Below are 12,679 nucleotides of genomic sequence, written 5' to 3'. Positions count from 1 at the left end.
GACCAAAAGCCCTTCAATGTATGCATATGATGTATATATTTTTTAGAAAAAAATAATCTGGAAAGACAGCTAGAGTTGTTTCAAAGGCCAGACCTAGAAACAATTTGCGATCCATGGTATACATTAATAAGGTGTCATCGGCAGGTTTATATGTAATTTCATTAGAAAGATAAATAATGTTATTGAGGCATTTCATAGGCAGACTTCCAATAAGGGTGTGCTCATTAACCACTAGCGATGGAGAATAGTTTAATTGATATACCTACATATTGATCAGATATACGCAGGTGATATGATAGAGACATGCAATTTGCCATGGGGAATAAGCCCAGGAGTAAGCTGCTTTTTTCAGTTGAATTGCGCCCATAGAAATAGTGGTGATGCTACATTAATGGGGAGAAAATGAGGGGTAAATATAAATTATAGGGATATGGAAAGGGTAGTGAATGCCTGAAACATAAATATAAAACATAAGTGGTTGAGTCAAACACAGTGGTAAAAATGAATGAATATGATAGGATAAAGATGGGGAGAATATACAGACTGTGTACAATACTTTGGCATGAAATGTGAAAATGAATAGGCCTGGTGCTCCTGGAGACGAATTATAGAAAGTGACCCAGATGTGCAACTTTGGTATTATAAAAGGGGCCGTAGATGCTTTTGCGTCGCCTTCCGTAACAAAGATAGCGCTGGCACACTAGTAGTGCCAGCACTATCTCAAGAGGGCATCCCTGGATGGCATGGGCTTGTGACCCCATGCAAATGAGAAAACCTCTTTGCTTCTGCACCCATGCTGTATTATGGATGTGAGCACAAAGGCAAACAAGCTGTAAGGAGGCGCACTGAAAGTGCCACACCAAAAGATGGAACACTGTCAATGTGCCCCCTGATGACAAACTCCTGAAAGGAGGCAAGGGGGTCCTTTGGGTTCCCAGACATCCCCTTAAAGGCCAGTACAGAAGTCCCTTACTGCAACCTCATGCAAGGGGATTTCTGACCGCTCTGTAGGTGCAGGTGAGTTGCTGCTGCTCAGTGAAACATGGGCAGCTTTGAAACAGCTGCTCTGTATTTCACTTGAATGTGCTGCCCTGAGGGCAGCATGAGCTTGCGGCTGCCCTGAGGGCAGTGCATTCTTCATAATAGGATGAAATTTCCCTGATAGGTGCACAATGTGAAAACAGGGATAGCGACCCCTATTACAGTGAATGAGCGGGCACAGCGGTAAAGGGATCCCTCAATCGCAGGGGGCCACGCCCCAATGAAAATGAGGGAATGCCCTTTTGGGATAACACTTGCGCTACATGTGTACCGGGGACTAGGGGTGCACAAAGCCGGCACACTTTCTGTAATACGGACCCTGGTCTGCCATTAGAAAATTAATGCTTCTACCCATAGTTGTCACAAGCTACCTATTGATCATTTTCACACTAAGAAGGCAGGTTTTCTTTTTTGAAATTACTATGTAAAGTTGATAACCAACATGTAATTGGCCCTAGTCCGTATCCCTAGCCAAGCACTGAGAGGTTACCATCTGTGTGACTGTCAGCACTGCATCCTCGAATGATCCTCCACCCAGTACTACCAGCAGCCCCCTCCCCCCCACCCCCAAGCGCCTTGAGACCCTCACAGGTGAGTAGTCGTGCTATAGAAGACCCTGATTGATTGATTGATTGATCGATCATCGTTTGTCAGCAAAGAGCTCACTTGGAAACAAAAAACACAAGCACAACTGTTTCATGCTGGCTAGCATTATGCACAGTAATCTACTTCTTTCCAAGACTCAAAATGCACTTGTTGTAGGCAGCAGGCGGTGGTGCCGTGTAAATTTCCTAGAGCAAGTGTGGACTCCCTTCCTTGCCTCTCTAATGAATTGGAAGAATTTAGAGCTCCAGTGGGTTTTCCAGGTGGATTTATGCCTCTGTTCGTTTAACTTTCCTTGACACCTTTTCCTTTTACCTTATGAGTTCCTCTAAGCACTGAGGAGCCGTCATTTGCATCTTTGACAGCAGAGGAGAGGCTGACGGATGGCAGCGAGTCTATATTTGAATAATGCAGGCCGTTGTGACACTGACAGCGGAACGCTCTAAATAATAGGTCCTGCATGATACAACTTCAGAAATATTCAGCCTCTTGTCTGAGGCACAGAAGGTGCCGGTACCCTCGTTCCTGCCGCAGTAGTGGGGCTGTGCTTCATCAATCTCACTGACAGCGCACCCTTCGGAGACTGCTTCTTCCCGGTGCCAGCACTCCGTGTCTCCCCAACCATTGTCGCTGTATTAAAAGTGGGTTATAGGAGAATAATGCCAGGCTGCTGCTTCAAAAAAAAAAAAGAAAAAAGAAAAATAAGCGGCGCCACCCGCGCCTAGAGGCGTGGCGCCCTTAGTGGCATCCGGGTGCAGAGCTGGCAGGGATGTTTTTAAAATGGTAACCAATCAGGGGCAGGGAAGAGCCAGCAGACGACGTCAGGGAGGCAGGGCTGACCGTCCCTCCCCCGAGGGTACAAAGCCCCGGGGGAGGCTGAACTAATCCTCTTTGTCCTCTTCCACCAGCTCCGGCGGCAGCAGACCAGCAGTAGAATTACAGTGTAGCTGGGTCTCTGCACATGGAGGAAAGAAGAGGGCCTCACAGCGTGGTCGCTAGGTGAGTCTTCCCGTGCCTACCAGTGTCGCTGATTAGCACAAGGCTCATCAAGTCAAGCGGCGCTACAAAGCAGTAGCGCAAGATATGTAACCTAAACGATGTTTCCTCTTTTTTCTTACTCCGAGTTAATGCTTCATGGAGAGGAATGCAGTCGAGGAGAGTTCCAATCGGAAGCGGGAGCGAGGAGTTGGCTTGTCCGGTAATATACAAAATTAAAAGTTGATTGCAACTGTAGCGAGGAGTTGGCTTATCGGCTTGGGCAACATCGGACCTGGGGTTCAGGGTTCGACTCTCGGTATAGATGCCAAACATCCTCGGTTTCTGGGTAACTCACTGATCTCCCTGTGCCTAGCAAACAAATGTATGTGCCCGCATGTAACGTAAATTGCGTTATACAAGCAACACACAATGTTAGAATACCGTTGATATGAAATAATATCGTCACAGCTATTGTCGTCATAGCGTCTGGGTAATACAATTTAAACAGACATCGTGAATGCCTTCGCGCCGCTAGAAGTGGCGGCAAGCAGGTTATAGCGCTAGGCGTTTCCGACAGGCAGCCTGGTCTTAGGGGATGCAGTCGTAGGGGTCAGGGCCAGGTGCGGCCATTTTGAGGGCTCGTTAGTCCACTTTGAATGAGTGGATGGCTCTTCGCGGCCATCTAACAAAGACTTTCACCCTCTAAACGGTAATTTTTACAGATGTTGTGTTTATTAAAATAAAGTATTTTGGGTCCGTAACCTTCCCCTACCAGACAACAAATCACCCAAAGTGAAATCCAATCTGGCCCCCACCCCTGCTCTTCGGGAGGTTGTCATATTGTTCTCTGGTTTGTTTCTTAGATTCATTGGGTTTGGCTCTGGCAGCGCTTTTAGGATTGATTGGAGCTGCTGTGGACAGACACTTTCGAAAATCCCCATGATATGCGTGCTACCATCCCGATCCATAGTGCGAGATGCGATAAAAAGTGCTCATCAGTTAACAGCTTACACTGCCATGAATAAGCGGTGCCACCCGCGCCTAGAGGCGTGGCGCCAGCGCTGTAGAAAACGTACAGGCTCAAAAGAGGCAGCCGGCCAGGGCGCTTGCTCAGATTGGTGTAAACTATGTGCTTTGGTATCAGAGCGCTTGCCAATAAGGACAGAACTTTACATGAGGACATTTCAGGGGGATAAAAAACAAGAACAGGGTTAGCTTAACGGCTAGGGCGTTCGACCGCGGTCCTGGGGATCTGAGTTCGAGTCTCGGTTACGACGCCAATAAAAAATCTTGTTAATGTGGTTGTTGGGGGCTATTTAAGTGATATGTTCGGTCCGTTGCCATACTGCAGCTTAATGATGTTATGCATGTCTTTTTTATTTCTCTTTGGAAAATCGGTGTTCTTTGCTTGCCTGTCATTGGGAGTGAAAAGAAGTCAAAAATTAGTGAGCATTAAGCAGAATGCAGTCGGGGTTGTGCAGGGAGCGCTGTATTGCTTATTTAGCTCTGTCAAATTAGATCAATGGCTAATTTCCGCTTATCACGTTGCATCCGCAGAGCCTGTTTTCTGTTCAACGAGGTGTCTTTTATCCTTACCGAGCATGGGTTTTGGGACGAACATTTTGGGCATGCCAATTACATATAGTATCATTCCGAGGTTTCTAAATCAACAGAATTGAAAGCAGCTTTGAAATAAAGCAAATATACATGGTCAGCATTAGTGGACAGCGGGTTGTCCTTGACAAATTGCTACAAGGCGCAGACGAGATCAGCTTTGAAGGGCTTTGATGAAATCCATTTGGTCAGCCATCACTGGTTCCCAGCGGAGGGGTATTGTGTTCATGCATAGTGGAGGCATGCACAGAGTGCCTTTGAGTGGCTTTGCCAATACACCTTCTCTGATCATGATATTATGTGCATGCATAACGGAGGCATGCACAGAGTGCCTTTGAGTGGCTTTGCCAATACACCTTCTCTGATCATGATATTATGTGCATGCATAACGGAGGCATGCACAGAGTGCCTTTGAGTGGCTTTGCCAATACATCTTCTTTTGATCATGATAGGAGCAGCCCGAGCGCAAGTCAGAGATGTTTAGCAAACATTGCGAACTAATCATCACTAGTCTCCGACTTTTAATATCTGTCCTGAGTGGTCCCGTTTTAAAAAGATGAGGGCACAGCGTGAAGCGCACATCACACTAATGATTTAAAATGAGATAAAACCCACTACAGGTTTCAATAGAAGTGCCCGAAATACATGCGCTAATGTTTTCCATGAAATGGCGAATAGCCAGAGACTTGCAGTGCATATTTAATGTTTTCTCAAGATGCGCAGCAATTTGGTGATTAATTCTGCAGCTCCCAGTCTAGTGTCACAAGCATAATTGTGATGCATACATGGTGCGCGTGCTGCCCGCTACTGGGTCTGGGTGAGTGGAAGGGCATACTTGTTCCTCTAGCCACCTATTTGTACTGTTAGCTCTATTGACTTATCCGTTATCTATCCTCCTTCATGAACCCCTACTATGTAATGCGCTCTGATAGCTGCAAAGATCTTGTCCGCGCTATATAAAACTCTCAAGATAAAATAAAATAAATAAATACAGTCCGATATCCCTCCACCGAGCTCCAGGATCCATTTACTCCAGTTAGCACAACCAATCTATAGGCAGAAGGTGGCGTAATTTCTTGCAGCAGAAAGGGGGTCTACCCCAAATATGGACTGATTTACTTGAATTTTCCCCTGAGAAGGGGGTTTAATATGTGAGCACCGGGCTGGCAGGAGGGGAGGGGCTGACCTGTTGGTGGTCCCGGACCTTTCGGCCCTACCCCGGGATACCTAAAAAATTGAATCTTTTGGGGGAGTTACCGAGTGGTAGGTAACTCTGCCAGGGATGGACCGCGTTGCGGTGCCCTGGAAGTTATTAATATGCATAAGGTAAGGGGCCTGCTGGCACTTGCCATGAACCTTTGAAATGTTACTCAGTAGAGGAAGGTCGAGATACTGATGTGTTGTCTACACAATCGATGAATCGTTTTTCTTCCCTATATCCTACTTTCAAACAATCATGTGTGATCTGGTGGATCTTATTAATGGTGTTCTCATAACAATGTATGAGTTACTTTGACGAAGGTTGTCACTTATCATTGCACAATGAGTTGTGTCGTTGTGATTAAAAAAGGCTACGCCCTTGGTTGAACCATTAAGCATAAAGCATTATCACAAACTACGGTGATTGAAAAGAACCTTTGGAGGTGTACGGGTAAGATTAGGGGCAGCCTTTACTTGATACCTAATATATGATGCGAAACATTTAGCATAACAGAGCGGTTTAAGAAAACATTGGGGCATAGTACCAATAACTAGCGATTTAAGACAGGTTGCATGACCAGAAGTAACGGGCAGTTAGACACTCTTTACAGCAGCATAGCAGTAGACTTTTTCTCAATATTGCAAATGTTTATAACTGCCTTTATTTAAGTTTTCCTGGCGTCATTTAATGTCTTGGCGTAAGATGTCAATTTATTTAGGCACAGTAAGTACCCATAGGCACACGGCTATCTGATTCATTACAAATGGGTGAACAATCATTTAACAGGTGAAGGGACTCCATTGTTTCCCAGTTTCAAGTTCGGCATTGCAATGCATTATATTATTCGGTTACATCAAGGAAACCGGGACGAGTTATTGCTGGCGTTGTTTCGACTCAACTCCACGATTTCTTTGGTAATCATATCCCTTGAATCAGGAAATTGGCTTACACATGATGATCTCGGTATGCTTATTAGTCCTTATTAGGTGGTTCAACATGAACTCGGAGCCTGTTTTTTATATGCTACAGGTGTGCAGCAGCTCTCATGATGCCACTCCCTGATGTAACATTTATACCTTAATAAAGACTGGCGTTCTAAATCCCTCCCTGGTAGCCTCGCCCCCCGGCATCACCCCACCTATCTGCCCTGAATATGACTCCCTTTCCTTTGTAGCTGATCACCTTACTTCCCCTCCTCATGACAGTCAGTTCTCTAGCATGTTTTGTATACCTAAGTGAGGCTTCCTGCTAAATACCTAAGTGAGGCTTCCTGCTAAACTGTGACAGCTATTTTGTATGACTCATAGTATCTAGCAATTGTTCCAAAAGTAGGCAAATGCGCCTTACTGAAAGGTCCAGGTCACGTTCGGTGAATGGCTTTTTGTTGACCCCCCGTGTCCATACTCACTGGCGCACTCATTAGAAAAACTAAACAAATGAAATTGGACAATCAATGGAGAACCAATTGCACTTAATTTGAAAACAGAGGTTTGTGTTAGGTCAGGGCCGTCCCTCCTTAAGGGCAACCCTTGCGCTAGGAAGATCTACATTGCCTGACAATACAGGTTGACTCCTAGTATATAGTATGGACGTGTGGTGTTCATTCTAAACCTCGCTGATAGCAGTGGAATTGCATAGCTAAGTCACCACCATGAATATACTCCTGGGAAATTTCGGGACGGCATACCACTCGCATCACCTTCCTGTTTTCTCCAACAGTCCTAATGTTGTAGTTTAGGTCGCTAGAAAGTTTGACTTGACTCACAAGGTAATTATGATTCCTTGTATGAGTAATTCTGTGGGCTAAAAGCCCCCCCCCTAGATCCATCGCTAGTTCCGTTAAGGAGCAACAGCGTTGGTAAAGCCAGTAGGTTGACCCAGGACCTATTACTGGCCGTGGAAATTGTTAAGGCAAGAATACGCCACTCAATTATATCTCTACCTAAGAATAGTGACAATGGTATATAATTCTGCTGGAACGGTACAGGTGTTTCCAGGCAGGGGAACGTAGAACACATAGGTAGTTCTTTAATTTTTTATCAGGAGTATATGATTCTCACTTGGAAAGATAAGAGTTACTAATTGAGTTACTACTGCTTAAAGAGATAGACTCCATGCTCAAGCATGACTGTGAAAGGATCTAAAAGCATCACCTGCAGCCTATGGGAAGTGCTGATGGATGGCCCAGTATGCCATCAGCTGTGTATTGTCACGTTTTTGGTAAGAACGGGGGTTGATCCGCAGGCACCGTGGGTTCCAGGATTCCCAGGCTTACATAAACAGGTGTGCGGTGCCAACTGAGAAGGCTGGTAGGTCGGGGGGAGGGCGAGCCCGCCAGTAAGCTACTCGCCCTGTGGCGGGGTCCCAGGCAAGAAAAGGGTGTGGACTTCCCCTTTTGGTATGGACTGGCTGCCCATGGAAAAGGGCAAGCAGTCGTTGTGGGACTCTTGGCTGGTGGGAGAGGTGGGACTGACCTGCTGGTGGTCCTGACCACTCCTGCCCTACCCGTATGACGGGGTGTCGGTTTAAACATTGGAGGGGGTATACCCCGGTATGTTGGTCACCAGTAGTGACAGATTATTTACCTGCGGCTCTGTTGACCGGAGGGCGGTCAACTTAAGGAGAGCAGGCTATTTTGGTTGTGGCCTGCTGGCACAGCCCGAAGGACAAGCAAAAGGCCCCCTTGGAGAGTGGGGTCTAAATATAATGGCAATCTATAACTTTGAGATTATCTAATAATGTGTGTTGATAAGCAAGTAATTTTAAAGATTTACCTTAAACCTTAATCAAGAGGAATAAAAGATTAATGACACTGCTTGAAGTTTAAGTTTAATAAATAAAAGACTACGCGGTGAATGACAACAACCTGTTTCATGTCTTTTATGGGAAGGGGGGCGACTTGCACCCGGTAGGCACACTATAAGCGGCGCCACCCGCGCCTAGAGGCGTGGCGCCCTTAGTGGCATCCGGGTGCAGAGCTGGCAGGGATGTTTTTAAAATGGTAACCAATCAGGGGCAGGGAAGAGCCAGCAGACGACGTCAGGGAGGCAGGGCTGACCGTCCCTCCCCCGAGGGTACAAAGCCCCGGGGGAGGCTGAACTAATCCTCTTTGTCCTCTTCCACCAGCTCCGGCGGCAGCAGACCAGCAGTAGAATTACCCACCCACCCATCCCTGCAACAAGGAAGAGAACGGCGGGGTCCCAGGAAAGAAAAGGGTGTGGACTTCCCCTTTTGGTATGGACTGGCTGCCCATGGAAAAGGGCAAGCAGTCGTTGTGGGACTCTTGGCTGGTGGGAGAGGTGGGACTGACCTGCTGGTGGTCCTGACCACTCCTGCCCTACCCGTATGACGGGGTGTCGGTTTAAACATTGGAGGGGGTATACCCCGGTATGTTGGTCACCAGTAGTGACAGATTATTTACCTGCGGCTCTGTTGACCGGAGGGCGGTCAACTTAAGGAGAGCAGGCTATTTTGGTTGTGGCCTGCTGGCACAGCCCGAAGGACAAGCAAAAGGCCCCCTTGGAGAGTGGGGTCTAAATATAATGGCAATCTATAACTTTGAGATTATCTAATAATGTGTGTTGATAAGCAAGTAATTTTAAAGATTTACCTTAAACCTTAATCAAGAGGAATAAAAGATTAATGACACTGCTTGAAGTTTAAGTTTAATAAATAAAAGACTACGCGGTGAATGACAACAACCTGTTTCATGTCTTTTATGGGAAGGGGGGCGACTTGCACCCGGTAGGCACACTAAGGAACACGTCTTCCTCGCAGAAAATCCCCCGCATGCTTCGTGAGTGGGATCTTAAATGTCGACTGATGCGTGCAATGGGTGCAATCCGAGTAGTCTTTCCACAGTCTCTTCGGGGACTGAACTGCGTCATGAGAATTTGATCAGCCCATTGGACATATCCCCACATGCAACATGCCATACGGCAGGCAGAGAAATGACAAGCATTGGCGAAGCCAGTGGATCATGTGAGAGCAGAGCAATTGGATTTGTCAATGCATATTTGTAAAGTATTATTTGGGTTGGGGGGGGGGGGGTGAGGGAGTAAAAGAAAACACATTCCAAAATCCAGATGAAATTCTGGAGAAAAAACAGACATATCTGAAGGTATCTTAAAACTGAACATTGACTTTAATATTTGCAGTCTTTATAAACCACAGGCTTCATTTTCTATGTGATTCAGCTTAAATGTAACACAAAGGACTGGATGCAGGTATTTAAAAAACATAGCTTTTTGAGGAAGTGTCAGAATTTCAAGGAAAACTCTTGCCCTTTACTTTTATAAGGAACTGAAAGAAATGCTCTGGCCATTTGGTGCCTGGCAAACATATATCTGTCGTTGTGCTTTTACAGATGGAGGGGTGTTGAGCACAAAACAGAGTGCCTGGGGCCAGGGAGTGGGGGGGGGGGAGGGGGCAATCAGCAAATGGGGAAAGAACAGTAAAACATATACACTGCCAATGAGCGGTCAAAAAAAAGGCAAAAGTAGTTTTCTGAAAGTAAGAAATGGGGTTGTTGGTTGAGTGGGGTGTTAACCCTACTCAAGCATCAGCCACAATCCCTGTCAGGGTGAGCCACTAGAGTCACTAAATTAATTAAAGCAATCAGGCTTAATTTAGAGGCAATATGTAAAGTATTATACAGTACACAAACAGTAATAAAGTGAAAACACAACACAATAAATTATTTGACACCAACACAACAAATATCCAATCAGTACAATCAGACTTATGAACTTTGAAAGTTTAAGGTAAAAACTGGTGCCTAAATGATCAAAGCACCAACCACAGACATCAAGTCGCATAAGATCGGGTGGCAGTTGAAAAATATGTCCGATTGCGATGAAGCTAGATGGATACACAAAGTGGATTGGACAAAGTCAGTTCTTACCTTCGGACTTAGAAGAAATTTCAGTAAAAGATGTCTGAGAATGTAGAGGATCAACAGGGCAAGGCTGCAGATTGCGTTCAAGGAGGAGTCGTCACTGTCAGGAAGCTGCTTGACAGAGTCACAGTGAAGATTTCCATGTGTGCACTTACGGGCTGGTTTAGATTGTGATGGACAGGTTACTCCATCACAAAAGTGACGAATATCCCTTCTGAGGAAATATAAATCCCATTATATCCTATGGGATTTATTTTTTGGCAGACGGGATAGCCATTGTTGTTGTGATGGAGTAAACCGCCGGACAAGGTCTAAATCACCCCAACAGTCTCTTTTTTGGAAGTCAAAAATCTGGATTGGGATAAGGATGAAGGTTGTAACCGAAGAGGGCTCCAGAAGGTTGCATACTCCTTCTGTGAAGAACCACTAAACAGGATGTGCTGCTGTGGAGACATTGGAGTCACTCTGATAGTCTGAGTACAAGCAGTGGAACAGGGAACAAGCAGCAGGGCTCTGAGGGTTCAATACAGGCATCAGGCAGCAGAGCAGTCATTCCAGGTGCAGCAAATCAGTCCTCTGAAGTACACATCAGGTCACAGCATAGGAAGTCATCCAAGATTCCTTCCGCAAGTCCAGAAAGTGAATTGAAGTGAGGGTTAGAGGGTCCTATTTTTATACCTGGTGCCTTGTTTGAAGGATGAGAAGATTCTGGAGAATTCCTTTTGGAATGCTTGGAGTTTCCTGTCTCCACTGCCCTGGATACAGACTGGCTATATGAACGATTAAGTGGTGACTAATCATTTTCTGTGAAGGCAGGGCACAGTCTATTCATTTGCAAGAGAGGCTGTGTTTAGCCCCCCCCCCATTTTGCCAGTTATGCCCATACAGGCACAGCTAACCCTCTATTGTGTGGCTGTCTGGGAGGAATAAACAATATCTTTAAATACACTGAGTCATGTGACCTAGGAACAAGCTGTAAGCACCACTTAATGCAAACCTACAAAAAGTGGTATTTTCAAAATTGTAACTTACAATCTGACTTTGCCACTAAAGAACATTTCACATAACAATTCTCAGACACCAAACATGAAATCTTCACCTGTTCCCAATCAAATATTCCCACTTATTAAATGTACTAAGGTTACTCAATGTTATCTTATGAGAGAGGTAGGCCGCACAGTAGTGAAAAACTAATATAAGATGTTTTCACTACCAGGACATCTAAAATGTAAAAGTACCAGTCTTTTATTTATAATGTACCCTGCCCTTTGAGCTACCTAGAATTCACCATAGGGCTGGCCTATATGTAATAAAATATATTTAATAAAAGGGCAGTTTAAGGTTTGGCAAGGGGTTTATTTTGGCAAGTCGAATTGGCAGTTCAAAACTGCAACCAGGCTGCAATGGCAGACTTGGGACGTGTTCTTAAGTGGTTACTCGTGTGAGTGGCACAATCAGTGCTGCTGGCCCACCAGTAGCATTTAATTTACAGGGCCTGGGTATATGGCATACTGCATTACTGGGGACATATACAGAAATTAACTATGCTATAAAACCAATTTTACCATGCATTAGAGAGTGAGCAAAAGCACTTCAGCACTGGTTAGCAGAGGTAAAGTGCACAGAGTCCTAAGGCCAACAAAAACAAATTCAGTAAAATATGAGGGTGAAGAGAACATGTTTGGGGGAAGACCAGCCTTAAGCTGACTGGTCCAACACTGAGCATAAGCAATGGAAGGATAATAGTCATCCATTCAAAGATATGAGAAATAAGATATGTAGAGTCTCTAGTTCTCTAAAAGTAGCTGTGAATCTAGCTATGCCTGTAGACTGACTCCTCAGATCCCATATTGAAATGTTGGGATTGCCGGAGTGGGTGCTCTTGACCTTACGGTCCATGGAAGCCCACCAAGGGAGTCAATAGGACCCGGAGTCTGCACAGTGGCTGTGGTTCCTGCCATATAGAGAAGGAGCGGATGGTTAGGAAACCAAGCGCAGTAGTTTCTTTAAAAAAAAAAAATATTTTTATTAAAAGATTTTAAAGTTTTTCCCCAGTGTTACAACACAGCACACAGCAGAATACCATACGAAGTATACAAGATATACCTTCTTTTTACATATTTTTCACATAACAGTTTATGCAATTAAAAGATCCCACCTGTGGCGGGAAGAAAAAAGAAAGAGAGCAGGAAAATAAGCATCTGGTAACATCTGGTAAGGGGGAGAGGAGATCATCCCTCCTAAGGTATGTTGTTAAGGCACTCTTTCCACTGCTCAATGGGTCTCCAGATTTTCTTCCCGAGTATTCTACCCCTTCTGTCTTTTCTTGCATGAATTGCATTTTC

Source organism: Lissotriton vulgaris, chromosome 9 (genome assembly GCF_964263255.1).
Source record: "Lissotriton vulgaris chromosome 9, aLisVul1.2, whole genome shotgun sequence".
NCBI classification, from domain to species: Eukaryota; Metazoa; Chordata; class Amphibia; order Caudata; family Salamandridae; genus Lissotriton; species Lissotriton vulgaris.
This window is presented reverse-complemented; position numbering follows the sequence as displayed.